The sequence below is a fragment of the Thunnus albacares genome, chromosome 7 (assembly GCF_914725855.1).
Source record: "Thunnus albacares chromosome 7, fThuAlb1.1, whole genome shotgun sequence".
Taxonomy (NCBI): domain Eukaryota; kingdom Metazoa; phylum Chordata; class Actinopteri; order Scombriformes; family Scombridae; genus Thunnus; species Thunnus albacares.
The window spans coordinates 30,863,699-30,884,806 of record NC_058112.1 but is presented as its reverse complement, the minus strand read 5'-3'; the positions used below and the strand labels follow the sequence as shown (position 1 = coordinate 30,884,806).

Genomic DNA, 21,108 nt, shown 5'->3' with positions numbered 1-21,108 from the left:
TCCAAACATTACTAATAACATAACTGAGCCAAACTGTCGTGGTTTAGTCGATCCCACACACACTGCTGCTGCTGGAAATACTTGAACACGAAAATGTGTTGAAGTCTGCAGCTGAAAATAGTCACTATAAAATGCACATTTAGTCCTATTTGAGTTAATGTTTGTAAAAAAAAAACAAACAAAAGCAAACACCTCCATCCAGCATTTTTAAAATATTACTCAGCCAAAAGTTTACTGTATATTTATAACAAGATTTTAAGGATTTCTTTCCTCAGCAGTAATCGACGGGCTTGAGGCTCAGTGCCGCAGACAGAGTGGAAGATGAAAAGAACTGAGAGAAAAATTGACAGATTATTGGTTTTGTTCCTTTCATATTTGTTGACAAAACCTATTGCTAGCCTTTTCCTTTAACATAAAGCTCATGATATGGATGTTTTAATGTTTTGGGAGGGTTTTTAAAATTAATTTTGCTTTTATTTGACAGCTGTAAGTGCAGACCGAGGGAACACCTGAAGACAGTAATGTACATCCATCATGAAGCCCTAATTTGTTAGTGCTTGTTTAAAAATCATGGTAAACCACCTAGTACCAAACAACACCTAAGTCCAAATATGATACACATGGCTGCAGTTGTGCATTGACCTTTTCACATTCAGCACCATGGAACTGCTTTAGATATGATTGCTGCTGCCATGCTGTTGGCTTCGTACAGTAACTGGTCCGCCTCCTCAGTGCAGCAGTATGTATGTGAATTGTGTGTATTGGATCGTTAGATAAACCTGCAGCAGAGCATGCAGGAGCTCCTCAGTGTGACTGTAAATACTAACAGTTATAGTCAAACTGAGTGAATGGGTAAGCATTGACCAACAGGACAATCTCCAGTCCAGGACAGTTTCTTCTAGAAGGATTTAACCCTTACGAGGGTATCCATGGCAACAGATTAAGGCTATTTCACCAGAGAGAGAGAGATAAGAAGAGAGCTGGAAGCACAAGTTTGTGTGTCTGTGTGTTTCAGGCAGGTAAGTAATCCATTGATTGGACGTTACAAAATCAGATTTGTCACCAACATACGTCAACTGTGTTTCCATGGCTACCTTATCCAAGATGTTGAGAAAGTGGATGAATGTTTACATGTAGGGGAAAGGGAAAATAAGATGATAGAGGAGAGTAGAGGAAAGAAAGAAAAGAAGAAAGGGTACAGAAGAGAGAAAATATCAACAGAAGAAGGATAAGAAGGCAAAAGGAAAGAAAAAGTAAGAAGCAGCATTGATTTACAGCACAGTAGATGTAGTGTGCATTTTATAAAATAACAGATTCACTTTCATATAGACCATATACGTGTGCAGAAAGTGTAAGTTAAGGCTTTGGCAAGGCTGCCTTCACCCACCTGAGTCGATTAAAACATACAACACACAGACTGGTTGATTAACGAACACCTGGTGCAACACAGTCCACAACCTGGAAGTTCCAGTTTTACTTCAGCTCTCTGTGTTGCATTTTTTAAAATGTGCAGGAAAAAACATGATGCTCAAGTAATTTATGTCCACAGCATATAGTCAATGTTTCTATTTAAATATTCAACTTGAGGAGTTTTTGTTTTTAATGCAGCTGGTGCAGAATTTTAAAGTACACGACACATTTCATAGAATTAATAACTGAAGTAATGCAAGTTTACCTGGTGGCAAACTGAAGGTCAAACACTTGAGAGCTTCCCCCTCCCTCCTCCACCCCCCAAACTCATCCACACACTGAATTAATGCTTCATGTTTTTTTTATTTCTCTCATCTCAAATTAACAAACAGAACGCTTCCTGCCTGCCAGAAGAGCTTGAAACCTAATCAAGCACATCACCTCTGAGTGATGACAGCGTACCTGCGGTGCATCCGAAGCAATGACGGCCACCTCATCGCTGCAGACCGCCGTCACATCCGACAGTTTGACGGCAGTGAGGAGAGGTCCGCTAATGAAATCCTCATCCTGGAAAATATTATCTTCGAAGCCTAATGACTATCTGTTTAGCTAATCACGTTAGTTAATTATGAGTTTGCTGTGCTTAAGAATAAATGTTCATTTATGAGGCTCCAGAAGGCTTGTGGGAGGCGGAGGGACGGTTACAGATGACAAAACGGTGAAAAGGAGCTTGTTTGTATTCACTTCACTTTACATTTGAGTCACTTAGCTTACAGTCAGATTCTCTACGGTGGTCTGATGAATTTCAGTGCAGCATTTATCAGGCTCAGTGTAACCGTCTGCTCTGCCTACGACACATTATCGCTTTGTGCAAGATTTGATTTGATGTTGTGAGGAAGCCTGAACATAGTGGTTAAGAAGGTGGTAGGAGGCAGACTCAGACTCTTGTTGAATGAGTAAAAACTGATTTATTCAGTCCAGTGTACCAAAAACAAACAAAAAGGTGTCCCAAAAATGAAATTAACACAAGCAAAATCAAAGTTAACTAGCTTAACTCAGAATAAAGCAAACTAAGGCATGATCACGAGCACACAGCTACACCGTCATCCTCTAATTTCTGCTCCCCCTAAACCGACATCTCTCCCCTTAAATAGGCCGTCCAATCTATCAGGCAGAACCATATTTACTGCAGGGGTGTCTTTTCCCTCATGCTACCTGGCACATAACAATGCTACGTGTATCAGTCAACATTGTTTACACAAAACACATCCACAACATTAAACCTCAGCCTGAGCCAAAACAAGTACAAATCATATCGATACTAAACCAAACATTTAATGAAATAACAAAAATCCCCCTATACTTGGTCTAACCCAGTGACATCACTGATGACATAACCCAGTTTATAAATAGAGGAAGTAGTTGAGTGCCTCCTCCTTTTGTTTGTGGAGCACATGGTGGGTATGGTAAGTAAAGAAAATGATTAACTCATGAAATGCAGAACTTAACCAATGAACAATCACTAAACTTAATACTTGTCTGTGTTTTACTTGAACTAAAAATGTTGCTGGTATGTGAACTGTAACCAAACATAATGCAAACCACAAACAAACCCGGGATAGTATGTGTCTGCAAGTTACAGATTGATCATGGACATATGGCTAAACAAACTATTAACAAGCATGGTTAAATTCATAAGCTATGTGGCATTGATGGTGAAAATAATGACAAATGGTGTATTCTCACCCACTTTGTCACAGATGTACAGAAACAAGGTCTTCTGTATTCAGAGACCACTTCCTTCAAGGGTGTTTTCAAATCTTTGCTGTTTAGTCCGGTTGAATGAGACTCTAGTTAGTTTTCCTCCTTAGTTTTCATCTTCTGCTACGTAAGCAGATGATTGAACGTTATTTCATAGAAATAATTGTGAAATTAAAATATGAATTTAACCCTTTTTGTATCTGTTTTGAAAACAGGAAAAGCGATTAACAGAACAGATATGTTGCTTTAGCAGACAAAAAAAGGCTGTTATGGTTTCATCCATCAGTGACGCAGACCTGCTAATATGGTTGAAAGCTCTGAAAAAAGAAAGACTTCACTACAAGGATGCTGTTTGTTTCACTTTTAATAAATATTAAGGTTAATAAACATTAAGAGTAATAAAGCCGTTTGACACTGCAGGTTTAACATCATACATTTGCATTTGTATGTGTCACGTTTCCTTATTCTTATTTGACTTTGAAGACATTAAAACTTGAAATGATGTTGAATCAGACCCAGATAACATCGGGTTATCCGGGTCAGCTGGATTCAGGCAATGTGGTTCAGTGCGTCATCACCCCACACAAAGAACCACCAACGCCACGGCGCTAGGCTGGGTAATAAGAGCCTCTGTGAATATTGCAGAGAAAAGATCAAAGGTCCAGTGAAGGACTGCTGTACTGGTAGAGATCATGAATTTGGGGGAGAATTTCCTCACAGTGTTATGGTAAAGGATCAAAGGCAAAAGAGTCCGGAGTGTTTTCCAGCACATGAGTGTGGAGAAGCCTCTTCATCATCAGAACAAATATGATGAGTCTACAGAAGACGAAGATGAAAAACCAAAACTCTCACACTCATCGATGTAAACAAGACAAAATAATGAAATGTGATCATGTCATCATATAATACCAAAACAATAAGACACAACTATAAAAATAGACATGGGTTTAATGAGGATACAGCTAGAAAATTGATACTATTTTCAGTTATTTCCTCGAGGATGCATCATGCAAGATTTCACTAAACAAGCCTGAAGCCTTTGAGTCGTCTGTGATATTCATAACAACCCACAATACTGAAGTGTTGTAGGGAAACCATCTCCTAAAATCTAAAATTATATACAAGATGTTTACATGCTACTGATTTGGAACAGAGGGTACACTTTATGCCACTAGAATTAAGTTTTTATAAAACTAGGGGAGCATTTTTAATTAGCATATTAGCAAAAAATGCAAAATGTTCACTGACAACATGTGTCATCTGTGTTCCTGCAATATCTATTTGCAGCAACTAAAAGTATGATTACCACTGCGATGGTTTTGTTTAAGCAACTAAAGGCACTTGGTAAAAGCAGCTGTAATCAATAATTATGATAATTAATAATAGTGATGTATTGACTGACAGCATGTGTTGTGCATGAGAATTATCAGAGACTCTGCAGCTCCTCTCGGCTTTACGGAGCTTTATAGTGAGTTTCAGCTCATTGTTTATCTGCCCGGCTGCAACTTTACTGTTTTGGTTCACTCTCAGCGCCCTCATGTCGTCGTTTTCGGACGCGACAGGCAGCTGTTTTCATAGATAAAACCCCAAAAAGCCACTGTTCACTACCTGCTCCAAACGCCAAACAGACACAGTTAGCTGGTTAGCTAGCTGGTGGACATAGTGGAGCATTTAGCAGCTAAAGTGCCTGCGTCATGACAAACATGCAAAGATCATGGGCTGTTTGTTCAGACATGTCTATAACAACAAATAAAAGTTAAGGCATCACCAAAATCACAAGGATTCATTCTCTGAGAAGCTTCATACCAAATTTCGTGTCAATTGGACAAGTAGTTGATGAGATAATTTGGACCAAAATGTTTGATTGATTGCGTGACTAACATTTCTGTCCTTAGCATGGATGTATTAAGATCTGGATACTGTGTTTGTCCCTATAAAAGTTCCTCAGTGGTGCATGAAGCCAAAAAAAGTCTGCCATGTTTCTGTGGTAGGGCTGGGCAGATCGATCCCAAAATATTGATACTACAGATACTATGTTTTGTTTTTGAAGATCAATTGATACAAGTTTCAGTTCCTCTCTTCTGCATTGTACACATTTAATCAAAGAGTCGAACTGCCTGGGCAAACAACGTTCTGTCGTGGTGTCGTGTGTGCACTAAAACAACGAACATACCCAGCGTGCACCAATCCGACACATGAATACAGTGGTGGCTGAATGAAAGAGGAACATTGTGTGGAGGTATTTTACAGCTGTCAATGAAAAGGTTGTGAACTGTGATGTATGTAGGAAGGCTATTCACTACTGTGTCTAAACATGTGGAAAAAACACAAGAGAAAGAACTTTGAGCTGCAATAGAAAAGAAGGGCGGAGGAGAGAAATACCTCCTATAGATTTCACTGGCAGAGTCCTTTCATAGAGGCAAGAAATATCCAGGTATATGTAGCAGTGAAATTAATACTTCAGTCAAATCAGATCTTCAGCATTGGTTGATTGAACATTTTTTATATTCAGCCTGTTGAAACTTGTTATCTAAATTAATTAGAAACCATGTTTGATTCTTTTTTATTTTACCTCTAGATTGAAGAGCAGCTGGAGTTTCGTGCAAATTTCATCACTTCACATGACTCCTGGATACGAAAGCTGTCAGAATCGCATCAGTTACTCCACCTGTTGCAACCGACTGCCGGGCTGCTGCATGTAAGAAGTGTACAGTGCAGCATTAAAGAAAAAACTCTCATCTGATCCTCTGCTGCTGTCAGAACTCTCTGATGTTTCATACATTCCACCATCTCTCTTTTTTTTTTTGACATCTGTAATTTACTTTTGTGTTGAACACTCTTCACCTCATCTACTGCAGTATGTGCTTCCCTGTGAGGTTTGACAGAGTTACTTTTTGAACACAGAATACTCAGGAGCTCCGTGTGTAGGTGGAGACAGTGAAGGCGTCGGGAGAGTTTTTCCAGGTGAAAACAGTTCTCTACTTAGTTACCAAACTGTCTTGAAGCTGCACTGCATCCTGGACTGTGCTGCACCAGCTAATTGTAAATCCATCACTTAGTTTGTGTGTTTAGTTCCCCTCAAGTTCTTAAGTCACTTGTAGCTAGTTTCAAACTAATGATTTACTAAAACAGGTCGCACCATTAAAGCTTAAGAAACATCTTATCTAGTTAACACTTCAGGAAAATGTAAATCGGTTGCCAGGAAACATGCTAATAAAAAGCAAGCAACAAAGTCAGCAGGAAATGACTGCAGCATCACAAACTCTAACATAACTTCCAAAAATAACAGTTTTATTAGCCAAAAGATAAAATAAATTCAACTGCCAAACCTTTGTGAATCTATGTGTGACTTTGTTTTATTTCTGTCTGCAATCCTGGACTAATACATGTGAATGTGTAACATGGTCATTTAACTTTTTTGTGGAAAAAACAAAAAAAAAGGGGCTCTTTAACATTATAACTTTAGAATTATCTTAATGAGAATGACGCGCTGTGATTGGATAAAAACGCAAACGTGTGATTTCATCTCCCAAATATCAACACCAACTTAACCAAACAGGATCAGACGTCATCCAATCAGTTGCAACACTCAAATCAGAACTACAAGAAATAAAGTGGCTATTTTTGTTTTTACTCAGAGCCACTAACTGCAAAATTTTAAAGTCTGAACAGGCTGAAAGCGTCGCATAGTCTACACAAGTGGTGGAAAGTGAGTAAGTACATTTACTCAAGTACTGTACTTAAATACAGTACTTGAGCTACTTGTATTTTACTTGAGTATTTCCATGTGATGCTACTTTATACTTCCACTCCAGTACATTTCAGAGGGAAATATTGTACTTTCTACTCCACTACATTTATTTGACAGCTTTAGTTACTTTTCAGATGAAGATTTGACACAATGGATAATATAACAAGCTTTTAAAATACAACACATTGTTAAAGATGAAACCAGTGGTTTCCAACCTTTTTGTCTTTTGACGTCTTACAAAAAGCAGTGTGTAGTCGGGGTCACATTTCACATGTCTATGAGTTGTTAACAGCTCCACCAAATAGTGATTTTTCCCTCTAAACTTCTCACATGCTTTCATTTCAATAAATGTTCAAATGATCCAATATTTCAGCAAAAATCAAAGATTAGAGAAAAAGTTCAAAAACTGAAAACAGATTTGTGTATCAGAACTTTGTTTTTTCTTCTTTCCTCTCCCATTAATCATCTCACGACCCCTCAGATTTATCTGCTGACCCTTTGGAGGGGCCCCGACCCCTAGGTTGGGAACCACTGGACTAAACTAGCTAACTGTATATAAAGTAGTGTAAACTAGCTCCACCTCCAGCAGCTACAACAGTAACATGCTGCTCTAACACTGATGCTTCACTATTAATAATCTAATGATGTCATATATAATAATATATCAGTCAGAGGGACCAAACCACTACTTTTACTGCAATACTTTAACTACATCAAGCTCATAATACTTATGTACTTTTACTGCAATACTTTAACTACATCAAGCTCATAGTACTCATGCTCTTTTTATTAAGTAGATTTTGCAGGACTTTCACCAGGATTGTCATTTTTTTGTTACCATCACAATAATTTAACAGATACTAAAACCACAATATGTTATCAGATTTTATTGTGTTTGTCTTATGTCTTCATGTTTTATGTTTACAGCTGCTGGTTGTGTGCTTCTTGTTTTCAGTGTTTTTTGATTATGACCTGGCTCCTGTGTGTTCTTACTGTCTGTCTTGTTCTTTGCTGTTTATTTGTTCATTTATTGCGTAGCCGCATCTTGAAACTATCACCTTTCTAAACCTTTGGCGAGTTTCCTGTAACTGTCATTCTTACTTTTCACCAGTAATTGATTGTCAAGCCTACACAGTGAAGAACACCGTGTTGGTCATCATGGCCACTCGTTGACCTCTGCTGCAATTAAAAATGTGATACTTCAGGTGTTACTTTTATCAGAGCTGTTGGAGAGGAAGTAGACATGCAACTGTTGCCACGGAGATCCAGTGTCGTTGGATGAGGATGCAGAGAGAGGATCGGTCTAATGTGCAACGTGAGGGAGTTTCATGCGGTGCCTCAGGAAGACGGAGCTCTGAATGTCATCAAGCTCCTCCACTCAGAATCAAATCTCTGCTAAACATCAGGTTTTTATTAACGTTCACTCATCAGAGGATACAGTTTCTTCTTCTTTCTCCTTTCCTCCCTTGTCTTTCGGTGTAATGTACATGTGACATAAATAAGTATACTCAGAAGTATGCACATTAAACCTGCCTGATTTATAAGTGTGATGAACATGAATGCGATGCACAAAGTAAACAGAGCCGCTCACAGCTGCAAAAAAATAAAAATAAATCACAGATTGTGGTGAAACAACTTGAGGAAAATCTTGGGGAAATTTAAAAATTCAGTATTCAAACTCTTAATAGTGCTGATGTTTTCTTTTCAAAACTCTTTATTGATTTTAAACCAAGAGACACTGAACAATGTACAGTAAATGTTCTCATGATGGCAGATCATGTTCTTCAACATAAAACAGTAAAAAACCTCAAACGTCCTCTCCAACCCGCCCAAAAAGGTCATTAAACAAACCAAACCAAGTGTGTGTGTGCAGTAACTAAAGGGTAGAAAGTGGTACCAAAAAGAGATTTAGATCATCCTGTCGGGTCTAAAAAGTTAAATTATCCCATTAAAGTTTCTAAGCAGGTGATTGGTGGAGTTGTGTTGCTGCAGTAGGACGGACTTTAACACTGTACTGGGATTTGATGATGTCTTGATGTCTAAATTTATCCAATGACATGAAGCCAGAAAAGTACAGTGGACATCCCCGGAGGCTGTTACAGTATTAAAGGCTGATATTTTCCTTGTAGGATGGATTTAGGGAACATAGATCAGGGATGTAACAGAGTAAATCATGTTAATACTGTCAGCTGAACGGGGAGATGAAGCCAGAGAATGAAAGGGACACAGACTGATTACATGAACCATGTTTTTCTCTCCAAATGAAATCTATCCAATGGACAATTCCCATGAAAGTATTTATATGAGCAGTACATCAGATGAAGGGACATAATGTGTCCTGTTTACATGCCGAACAGTCAGTAATGAGAAGGAATTACTGAGACAAAATCCAGCTCTGCAACACGTCAGGCCTCAGAAAGAGATCAATGAACCTGCATCCAGCTCGTAGCATCACTGCTGGTTTACTGAAAGAATGATTTTAATTAACTAAACCGAGTTGCAGTTGTTAAAGTCCCCCCTCCAGTCAAACGTGTTTTTCTTCTTGTTGCCTCAGTTGGATGTTGTTCTCTTCTTTGTGCAGAATGATTTATGTGCAGTTTGTTTTCATATTCATATGCTGAAGGAGAAAAGTTTCTTTGTGCTCACCTCAAATCTCTGGACGTACCTACATGATTTATGACATCACAACAAGTTTGGAGCCGATCGTGGTCCAGTATGCAACTTAAACAAGTGTTATATGGAAACTTGAAGCCTCCAGTTCACATATATTTTGAGAATGGACTTTTCTGTGAAGTAGGAGACATCTAGTCTGACATCGCTAGACCACTTCGCAAATGCGAGTTAGTCTGGAACCTCACAGTTCATTTTCGATGTCCAAGGGGCGTTACCAACGGGTGCAGACCAAAATGACCATGGACGCAACTGGATAGACCAACAACTAATCAGAGCAACAAAGCGTGTGACGTGCTGAGAGATGGAAAATTGTAAACAGACTGTAGCGTTGTTGCCGTTTTTGCTATAAGAATTTGAAAATGTAAGGTGTTATTAGTCACTCTATTAAAATATTTCAAAAAACAGGAAAAGGCCCAAACCATTTTTAATCAACTTGTTGATTGTCTAGGACTGACTCCTGTCCCCATATCACACTGTCAGGGAACTGAGATCGTCTGACCGTAGACTTCTGTCTGTCCCGAGATCCAGGATATAGTGTTATGGGGACAGGACTTTCTCTATCGCTGCCCCAAAACTATAGAATTCTCTTCCTATCACCATCTGATTCTCCCCCAGTATTGAGATTTTCAAGAGTCATCTTAAAATATAATTCTACAAAGACTTCAGGAGAAATATCTGAGCTGGATTAAGTTAGTCATAGTTAACAGCTAATGAGTAGGTCTGTGTTGCCACTATGGGCTCTGTGTGACTGTGTGCCTTTACTGCCTAGTATTATTATTATTGTTATTGTTATCATAATATATTATTTCTATTTTATTATTATTATTTCTTCTTTTGTTTTTGTCTTCCTCTCTGTGTGCTGTGAAGCACTTTGGATCGACTGTATTGTGTGTAAAGTGCTATATAAATAAAGTTAATTGGATTTGACTTTGACAAAAAGTCCTGTAAAATCTATACAAACTTGTCAAAAACGTACCAGCCTACTGTCAAGAATTGAATGAGATTTACCAGTTTTTAGATGATGGGAAGAGGAAGAAAAACAAGTCAATTTGAATGAAGAAGTGTCAGCATCAACAGCAGCAGATAAAAGGAAACGGGAACCTACTCCTTCAGAGACGCTAAGGACTCTGAAGACTCCCAAGTCAGACCACAATATCCATGTCCATACAGCGAAGTGTTAGATGTATGCTTGTTGTAAAGTGGTGTCAAACGGTTAAACTCCTGCCTCTTAAATGTGACATACTTAGACTTTGAGAATAACATGGGATCGAATGTCAACTGTCTTATTAGCATCCGTACTGTAGGCTACCAGGCTTGAGGGGGTGGGCGGTGTAGTAACATGGCTCCTGGGGGTTTGGCAGTCAGCCTCCTTTGTGCTGTGACTTTTATAGGGGCTGTTTGGGTAGATGACATGATGATGATGGTAGTATTGAATTCAAGGTATCCCTCTGTCATGCACTGGAAGAGTAGGCTCTCAATAAATCAAATTCACCACACCATATCACACCATATTTAACAGTGGATTTCACCACAATGTCAATGTATAGTCCATTATCAACATAGCCTAAAATTGGGTAAGAAAGAAAAAGTAATGCCATTATTTATCTCTTCATAAGAATATTGTAAATAACAAAGACATCATCCATTAAAAGTGTGTATTTACCCAAGATAATTATTGTATGTATATGAAAAGAACAGAGAATATTACATGCTGTTACTGTAGCTATCCTCTTACAAGGTTAAAAATTAACATGCTGGGCATGTTAGTTAATTTCAGTTTGAGTGCTCCAAGACATAAACAGGACTGAGAACAATGCCAGGGGCCATTACTTAAGTTACCCGTCAATCTCCTGAGCTGTTTGAAATTCTAATCAGGATCCGTCAGTACAAGTAAGGGCCTCATACGCATGCATGATTTACTTTATGATGGCTTCACAAGGAAAATTGCAATCTACACTTTAACCACTAGGGGCTGCCAAGATACATCATACACGTTTGCAAGGTTTCTCGGAAAGAATTTCTAGCCATTATAGCTTCTACCCTAGCCCTTTGTCACTGTACAGGATTGTAAGGTTGCTGGGACAGAGTTTCTAGCCATTACAGCTTCTACTCTAGCCTTTTGTCACCATACAGGATTGTAAGGTTGTTGGGAAATGATGTCTAGCGATTACTACTTCTTGAGGGGAATATAATTGCAACCACTAGTCACTTATGTTCATGTTCTTTAGATCATACCTGACTTTTTGGGGCCCATTTGGCCAACACAACATTAGACCTTGTAAATACAGCTTTATAAGGAAACATGGAATTGCAACCTCACCATTACAGCTTTCAATTACAGCTTTAACCCAGTGACCTTTAGAACTTTGGGGATAATTTTAGGACACTGGGGTTGTAACTGGACTAAATTGCAGTCACACATCCAGCAGAACAGCAGCTTTCAGGCAAACATGGTTGCAAGTCAATCGGACCTTGTACGCCTGCATAGGCTTCAGTGAAGTTGTTCTTAAGGCCCTCATTGACTTAACATTGGCCACCCCTTTCCGTCCTCTCACATACCCATAAACCCTAAATTATATGAGTAACATACATATGCTTGTGATCATGTCCTCTGCATGTCACCTAGTGTGGGTACGTCAGCTCCACATGCTTTTGTTGCTTTTTTGGGAACTTTTTTGTTTAAAACAATCAATCCAACCTCTCATAGACCATACCTGACTTTTTGGGGCCCATTCCTCCATCAGAACATTAGGCCTTGTAAATACAGCTTTGTAAGGGAAAACAGAATTGCACTCTCACCATTACAGCTTTACATTGGCGCCCTCCTGAACTTTAAGGCCAATTTTGGGGCACTTTTTGTGGTTATAATTGGACAAAATTGCAGTCACACATTCAGTGGGACACCAGTTTTCAGGCAAAGGTGGTTGCAAGACAATCGGAGCTTGTACAGCTGAAAAGGCCTCAGTTAAGTTGTTAAGAAGGACTCTTTGTTCTGACCTCTCACCAAGGGGCTCTTCAGCATGGTTCAACCCACCAGGACACACTCCTGCCTTACCAAACAGGAGTGTGCACTGATGGGTAGAACCATGCTGGAGAATCCCTGAGATTACAAAGGCACACAAGCCTCTACGCAATATCAAGGCAGAGTCCATGTGGAGGTTTTTTTTTGTGTGTGTGTGTGTGTGTGTGTGTGTTTTCTTTTCTTTTTATAACAACAAAGTATGAACTGCGAACAATGAACTATGTACAAATTGTGAGTGTTTCTGGTGTGTTTTTCACAGGTTTTAATAAACAATAAACAATGATGTTTGAATGTTTGAATGAACAGTAAAGAATAAACTGAAGAAAATGCACAATGAACTTTTTTTAAAAAAAAATTTAAAAAATGAAAAAAGAAAAAAAAAAAACAAAAGGTCAACTTCTATGATAATGTCCCAGTTTCACACTGCAAGTCGGGCTCATGGAAAGGGAGGAATTGGGCCATCACCTGCTCCTCTTCAGTCTCTGGCTTGCTCTCGAACCCCAACAGGCTTATCATATGTGGGTCTGGGGAGCTGGCAGAGACCGAGGGACTTGAGCTTCACAAGGGGCTTGGGGTTCTGGGTTCATCCCACAGATCACGAATGTCCTCCAGGATGGCCATGTCGGATGGGAACTGTCAGTAATGGTTGTGCTCAGGGCTAGCTCAAAGCTTTGGGGAGGGGAGTTGTGAGGTGGGGGCTGGTATGGACCCAAGACAGGGCTCTGGGGTAAGGTGAAAGGTGGGAATCTGGTTCTGCAGTGAGAAGATTTCCCCTTCCCCAGGATTGAAGACCACGTGGAAGACTGGGCCACGCATCTCCTCCTCATCCCACAGGCTGCATAACTTCCAGCATGTTGTTCTGGTGAGGCTCCATTGCTGAAACAAGCAGCGTATACCCACTGACACGTCCTTCTCTGATGGCTGAAACTTAACAAATGATTTTAAAAGTCACTGGAGCCTATTTATGTCACCACACTGAAGTACGCATTCTATGTATTGTATTTTCACTTTATTTTATCTTATTTTTGTTAATGTTATCAAGTGGGTTTTATTTTCCATATTATGTTACATTATTTATTTATTTTCAGATGCTTTTATGTTCTTTTTATGTCCTTTTCATGTGAAGCACTTGGTGCATGTAATTTATTTTGTTGCAGAGCACTTTGAGCTGCATTTCTTGTGTGAAAGGTGATATACAAATAGAGTTATTATTTTTATTGCCCTGCCCCCTCTGAAGTTATTGCCAACTGAACTTGACAACTTACAACTAAATAACCTCCTTCAAGTTGACCTACTGTATGGCTGCAAACATCTCATCCTCACCTCTCTACCAACTTTTATGTCACTACTTTTCTGGATCTGACACAAGAAACGTTATGTCTTCAGACAGGAAGTGAGAAAGAGAAATCTCCTCTTTAAGATTTTCCTCAGTCAACCATGAACACTCCTGCTCCTGTCCACATTTTTTTTTTAATGATGCACAAAACCAATACGTTTTTCGAGGGGTGAATGGTTCAATAAAAAGACATCATTTGAATCTGTGCTGAATAAAAGTTTTGATCAGTGATCAAAAGGGTGACTTCCGAGGTCAGTGCTGCCCAAGGTTACAGCTGGTATAGCAGGACGAGCCTCATTACTGCAGCAGCTTCGCTTAAATATTCAATATGTCTTTGATATGCTGGACCTGCAAGTAGATTCATGAATGTCCTTACATTAAAAAACCTGCAAGGTCATCCACCCATGACACCATAAACATCATGCAGTTTGATGCCATATTCATGATGGAATTGATGCATAAACGCTGTTTTTCCATTTTGAGACCTCAGTTTGACATGAGAATATTTTTATTAATATGCTCTTATGTATCTCCAAAATTACATTAATCAAACATAATTAACCTATTAATTAAATTTGAGCTGATGCATCACTAAAAACGATTTATAATAGTAATACATGAAACCTCATGATATTGTTAAATAGACCTAATTCACTTTCCCCAAAAATGTTTTAATGCTTGTATGTGTAAGTATACAAGTGTAAAAGGGCTGAAGTTAACTGAGACTTTATATGAATAACTACATAATATATAATTTAAAAAGTAACTGCTCCCGAGATGATGAACAATGGCATTAAAACGCATGTTTTATGGGTAAAACATTAGACTAATTTGGGCTGTTACAGTCAGTGTGTGCTAGATTGTACTGTAACTGGGTGGAGGCTGTAAATAATATTTCTCATAATGGTAGGTCATGTAAATTTAAGAAATAAAAATGAGAAATAATGTTGAGTATTTATAAGAATGAAAAGTAAGAATAGATGAGAAGAAGCATGAAACACAAGTGCATGACAAATACCAAAATTGCCTCCAAGTCGATGCAATGTGTGAAGTAAGGCTGAGTATTGTTCAAAAGTTTCCAATACCGGTACCAATACTCATACCTTGACTTTGATACCAGTTCCTGAGCAATACTTAGACTAAGAAAATGACATAACTGCATTTTTACACACTCAAAGCAGTTTCATTACATAAAAAATATAAATCTATTTACTACAATAACTTTCACACTGTTGATGCCATCAAGCTAATCTTAGCAAGACAAACAATTCAACCCTTAATGTTAGCTAATGAAGTCTGGTTGTGGCACTTAGCATGTGCTGTGACTGTAATGACATTCAAACTCACCAACCAGCAAAACTCACTAGTTTTAACGTTGGTTAGTTTTAAAGAGAAAGTGTATTGAGTGTCTCTGTACAGCTAGCTAACATTAGCATAATAGTTTTTAATCACTTTGCTTTATGACAGTTGTTTTGTGTTGTATATTGTCTGTTAATGCTAGCTGGGTTAACAGCTCAAAACATAGTAAGTGGAGGCAGCAACAGTGTCTACAGCGGCTTCATCAGTTAGCAGGAGGGTGGACCAAAACACTCAACCTGCAGACACGACAAGACAAAGTTGTAATAAAATATCGAAGATAATAATACTGCCTATTGTTTGACATCAAAACAGCGGTGGTTTGGTGGTTGGCGAATGTAGCGAAGCAGTATCTGTGTGACCATAACAACACAGGAGTCCACAGCTAACGTTAGCTAACGTTGAGCCTCACAAGACGCTGTTGTCAGCCGTTGGCCAGCCGATGAACCACAGCTGTTTTGATGTCAAACGATAGGCAGTATCATCATCTTCGATATTTTGAGCTTCGTCTTATCTTCTGTGCAGGTCACATGTTTTGGTCCAGCCTCCAGTTACTGATGAAACCGCTATAGACGCTGCTGCTGCCTCTGCCATTGCTATCTATGTTAAGAAGCTACAGCCGGATGTTCTGGACAGCTCAGATCCTGCCAGGTATTGAAATTTGGTACCGAATGACATGAATTTTTTTAATACTCGATAGTATTGAATCAATTTCGTTGGTGCCATGAAAGTATCGGTACCCAGCCCCAGCATCACGTGATGACTAAAATAGAAGAAAATAGTGAAAAATGAATTACATAATTATATAATAATGTCAAAGTTGATGTCTTCATATGTTGTGTTTTGTTTGACCCACAGTTCAAATACCCAAAGATAATCAGTTTACTATTATGTGTGACAAGGAAAAGCATTACATTTTTTAGTGTTTTTATCCTCAGGCATGTTTCAATTTTATAAATAACATTTTGTGCTGTTTTTGTTTTTTTTTTGTTTGGTGCATGTTTTATGGTTTAAATCTGTGCTTTTGTTAGTTTCCCTGGCAAATATGTGGAAAAATGTTTACGTGTAGATTGTTTGATGACAAAATCAAACCAAACCAAATCCCCCCATTTGAGAAGCTGGAAAAAGCTAATTTTTGGCAGTTTTACTTTTTTTAAAAAATGACAAAAATTATGAAAATAGTTTAACAGATTAATTTTCATTTAATTAATTAATGGTCTAATAGTTGCAACTCTGGAATCATCCTCTGAAGACCATGAACAGCTGACTTCGTATCTCCACAGTATTTCACAGACAAAGGACAGACCTGCAGAAATCTCCTCCCTTGACACCACCAGAGAGATAAAAATATTATCATCCTGAAAAAATTAAACCCTAAATGAGTGAAATCACATCATGCCTGAACAACACTCGGCTAGGTAATTACTTTAGGCCTGTAGAGGAAATGTACACTTCCTGTCCAGGGAGACTGCTTGAGACCACCACCAGAAAAACTCATTCACATGGGCTGTTATCAGAGCAGACCTCATATCCATGAAACATTATGTCAACCTTAGCAACCTCCTAGCTTTCACAGACTCCTCTTCAATAATCACATATGGATGGGCAGATAAGAGTTGACGGGAGGATGCAGGAAATGTTCTGGATGCTGAAGCAGACAGCGCTCCGCTATCTGCCTCTTCGACCCACTGTAAAGATTTATTTTCCTACCCACTAACTCTGCATCTGGCTGTGAACGTGTCAGGTCTTCACTGGGTGATGTGACTGGAGATATGGCCTATCTCAACCCTATCTCCACAAAATTACATTTAACTACGACTAAATTGTAACAGCAAAAACGTTTTACTAGAAATGTAATGCTGGCTGAATTATTTTCCCTCTCAACATAATGAGAAAATGTTGGTAATTAATGTATTTAACAAGTTGCAAAAATGTTGATACTGAATGTTTGAGTGAAAATTTCAGAGACAGGGCCAGACTGGGAAAATCATTCAGGCTGGGAAATATAGCGTGAAATATAGCCCCAGTCAGGACACTTTTTAACCAGGCGTCTTGGGGTCCCCCACTAGGAAAATTTTAGTCACAAAGACTTTAGTTTAGTGCATGTGAATAACAAACTAATGAGCCAACAACTGTTTAGTACAATGTACTGTTATTAACCTCAAATAAAACCAAAAGTGCATATCATTATGGAGGGAGATGGCACAAGAATTAACTTCTAACCAATATTTATTAAATAATAACTGAATAAACAACCAATATACTAACAAAATAGAAAATGTCAGAAGTAGTGGGCTTCTGTGCTACTGTGGCACCAATGCTACTCTCTCTACCTTAAAAAAAAAAAAAAAAAGCAAGAGCCATATTTTTGATGTACCAGTATAATACAGTCAACAACTCTCTCCAACTATTCAAAGAACAGAGCAAGAGTACAATACCCTACTTGGTTTACTGATAATACGCTACCCATCAACGGTTAAAATAGTCCGTTAACCAACACAAACATTAAATAACATAGATCTTTAAGTTTCAACAAAGCCTGAATAGTGTGACAGAAGACGTTCTGTTGTCCCAGTAATTTTAAATTATGAGCTCAAAGTATGAACTCACTGGCTGAAATTTTCACCAAAATGCATGAATTTTCAAGTAATATTAACCACATTAACTAGACTAGATATGCCAATTATGCCATCAATGTTTTTGAGGAAATTAATAAATAGAACTACCACTTTTATTATTGATTGTCCAGTTTCTTGGTAGCTTTAACATTGACAGTGGGATGATGATAACGCATTAGTAGCGTTAGCTAGGTAGCAAACGTTAGCTAGGAAGCAAACGTTAGCTAGGTAGCACATTTAAGTCATTTAGCTGCTCTAAGTTCACTTAGAGAGTCAATCAGAGAATGTGATTTTTTTCTTGAAAAATGATGATTAATCGCTTATCAGAATATTTGGTTAGTCATTTAATAGTTGGCGATTAATTGATTAATCAACTAATTGTTGCAGCTCTACAGGACTTTATCACTAAGCAATGATTAGCCACTGGAAACAGGCTTATTTACAGGCTTTCAGCAGAAAGCTGAGACGAGACAAAAGAAGGTGGTGACGGAGCAGTAATAAAAGCAGATGGTGACAGGCTGGAGCTGTTCTTGTTTCATTAGGACTGGACTGGACTGATGAGGAGAGGACATTAGACGAGAGAGGAGAGGAGAGAGGACTATTAAATAACATACAGACCAATGGCCCCCAAAACTCTCTTGAGCTCTCCCTCACTCACACACGCTCACCACACCACTTTATTTACCGGCTAATAATGCACAGTGCGTTTAGCAAATGACCTTCACTGGTGGTGCAGTGGACAGGGTTTGGATGCTTCATTGGACAAATAAGCAGTGTGTTCAAGCCTTGAGCTAGAATACGTTCACAGAATTATTCAGTACTGAATAAGTAAACACATGTGCTTTGGAGAGGCTCACTACCTCACGCCACCATTTCACTGAAAAAGAACATATTTAGCCAGCCTAGCATGCCGCCACTTACCTCTCCGCCTGGGTGTGCGAACGGTCTCTGTTCTAGCTAGAAAATTGCTGAACTGCAACGAAGAATAGCCATCGTTTATTGGATTTAAGAAGACAAACGGCTCCTCAGATCCCTGGTTAGCATTAGCCCTGCTAATTTTACAGCAGCTGGAGGATACTCGACTCCACTGTGTCATGCTAAGAACCAGCTCCTTCCCGGGCTGGAGATCCCTGGAGCAAACTAGACTGAAGGCTTCAGTGCATGATTGGAACCCTGGACCGCCGTCTGTAAGAGTAAACACAGCAAGAAGAGTCCCTGTTCCATCTTGTCATCCCGGGACTTCTAGCTGGCCAACAGATTTAACGCCCTGGATGAACAAGATTTCGCTCCACCAAGGGGAAGCCCCCATATGTCACTCCAGTTATGTGAAGGAACCCCAGGGTGTTGGTTACTCCACCGCATCCTGCACTGCATCGTACTCCTCCATCCTCACCCTTGCCATCCCTTAATATAGCAGCTGGTTCCAGCACAGCTCCCATACTGTTCCACTTCATGACTGTGATCACAGGAGACTCCATAGTCCGGAATGTCAGGATGAAGATGGGGAAAACATACTGTTTTCCTGGTGCAACAGTCCAGGAAATAGCCAGCAGAATCCCAAAGATTATACAGGGCCATCCAATGGATCAAATTGTTGTCCATGTGGGAACAAATGACATCTGCTTAAATTGGACTTTGTCCATTTGTTGAAGGTTCTGAAGACACAGAAGTGCCACTTATTGCTTCAGTCACCTGCTGAGTCTGCACACCTGGCTGTCATTGGCCTGCAGTGATTACGATGTGGCTTTCATCGACATCTTTAATTTGTTTTCGGAGTGTAGACAGCTTTACTGGAGGGATGGCCTCCACCCAAATAGAGCTGGCTCTCGCATGCTAACAAGCTTAAAATGGACTTCATCTGCTTGTTGAAGGTCCTGGAGACACAGAAGTGCTAGACTTACATCTCTGGCCCAGTGCCCGATCTTGGCTGAGGGGTCGGTCGCTTCAGTCGCCTGCTGAGTCTGCAAGCCTGGCTGTCATTGGCTTGCAGCAATTTATATGGCAATAACTTAATTTATATAGCACCAAAGTTACAAAGTGCTTTACAAAGCAAAGTAAAAATGGTGGATAATCAATGGTAAAAACAATTAAACAGTTTAAAAGTTATACAACATTTAGAAGGAAATATAAAAGCAAAAGAAGCTACATATGAAGAGTAAAATAAGTAAAATAAATTAATTAAAATAATCAATGATCAATAAAATAAAAATTAAGAGAATGACCTTGTATAATAATAATTTAAGTAATTTTTCAAGCAAAAATGCGGTTGATGGTTCCAGGCCCTTAAATGTGAGAATTTGCTGCTTTTCTTGGTCTTACATTATAGTTAATTTTATATTTTTGGGCTGTGGACAAAAAAAAGATATTTTAAGATGACGATGACGATGTGATAGACATTTTGTTCAGTCACTCCTATTGTTAATTGTCTCTTACATAGATATCAGGGATAATCATGCTCTCATTGTTGGAAATACAGTTCATTCAGTGAGCTAGCTGTGGGCTTCAACTTGAACCTGGTTTTTCTTGTTTATGCTTGTTTACATTTTGGCAAATAATCTCCATTAAAAGTATGCCAAATTATCCATTAGCCGTTTCTGTTTGCAGTGTAGCCATTGATGTACAGATAACCTGGATTGATTTGATGTTTATTTGCTATTTGCATCAGAAATTATCATATTTTTGGGAAGTGTAAAAATGTGTGTATCATGTCTGTGTGGTCTGAATTTAGAGTTACAATCCCATTCTACTTTTATGAATCAGGTATATTTTTAATTTTGGTGATAATTGTACTTTATGGTTATTCTTGAGGTCATAGTGGGTAGTGGTGGTGGTGTACTGAAGTGTGTTTTTAATATTTTATCCAACCCATTTATATACATGATGGGGGGCAAAAATATCCAGAACCCATTAAGAATAAAGATAAAGTGGAATTATTACCTTTCTGAGAGTTCAGAAAGCTGTAACAAAAAGCACCTTCCAGCTTAATGGCTTGTAGTTGTAATCACAAAGGAAAGGTGAGTTTTCAAGGTTTCAAACCAGCAACCTTCTGCTCACGAGCCCACAGGAGGCTCTCAACTCTCCTCTCTATCAGCCAATGAGACTCCAGGAAATTTGAAACAATTTCCAAGCTTTCAAAACACATTAAGGGCGCTTTCATCTCGCCTCCTGCTTATCGCTGCCT

At 38.9% G+C, this 21,108-nt stretch overlaps 2 long non-coding RNA genes across 2 annotated transcripts; one reads left to right on the top strand and one right to left on the bottom strand.

Annotated features, from left to right (window-relative positions):
- The first annotated feature begins 894 nt into the window (after positions 1 to 894).
- Positions 895 to 6,503, top strand: LOC122985225. The gene is made up of 2 exons (XR_006404077.1): positions 895 to 5,410; positions 5,750 to 6,503. It is a non-coding gene; the product is annotated as an uncharacterized LOC122985225 (long non-coding RNA).
- A 6,466-nt stretch (positions 6,504 to 12,969) lies between these two features.
- Positions 12,970 to 20,098, bottom strand: LOC122986479. The gene is made up of 2 exons (XR_006404316.1): positions 18,849 to 20,098; positions 12,970 to 13,493 (listed from the first exon to the last, which is right to left on the bottom strand). It is a non-coding gene; the product is annotated as an uncharacterized LOC122986479 (long non-coding RNA).
- Between the last annotated feature and the right edge of the window lie 1,010 nt (positions 20,099 to 21,108).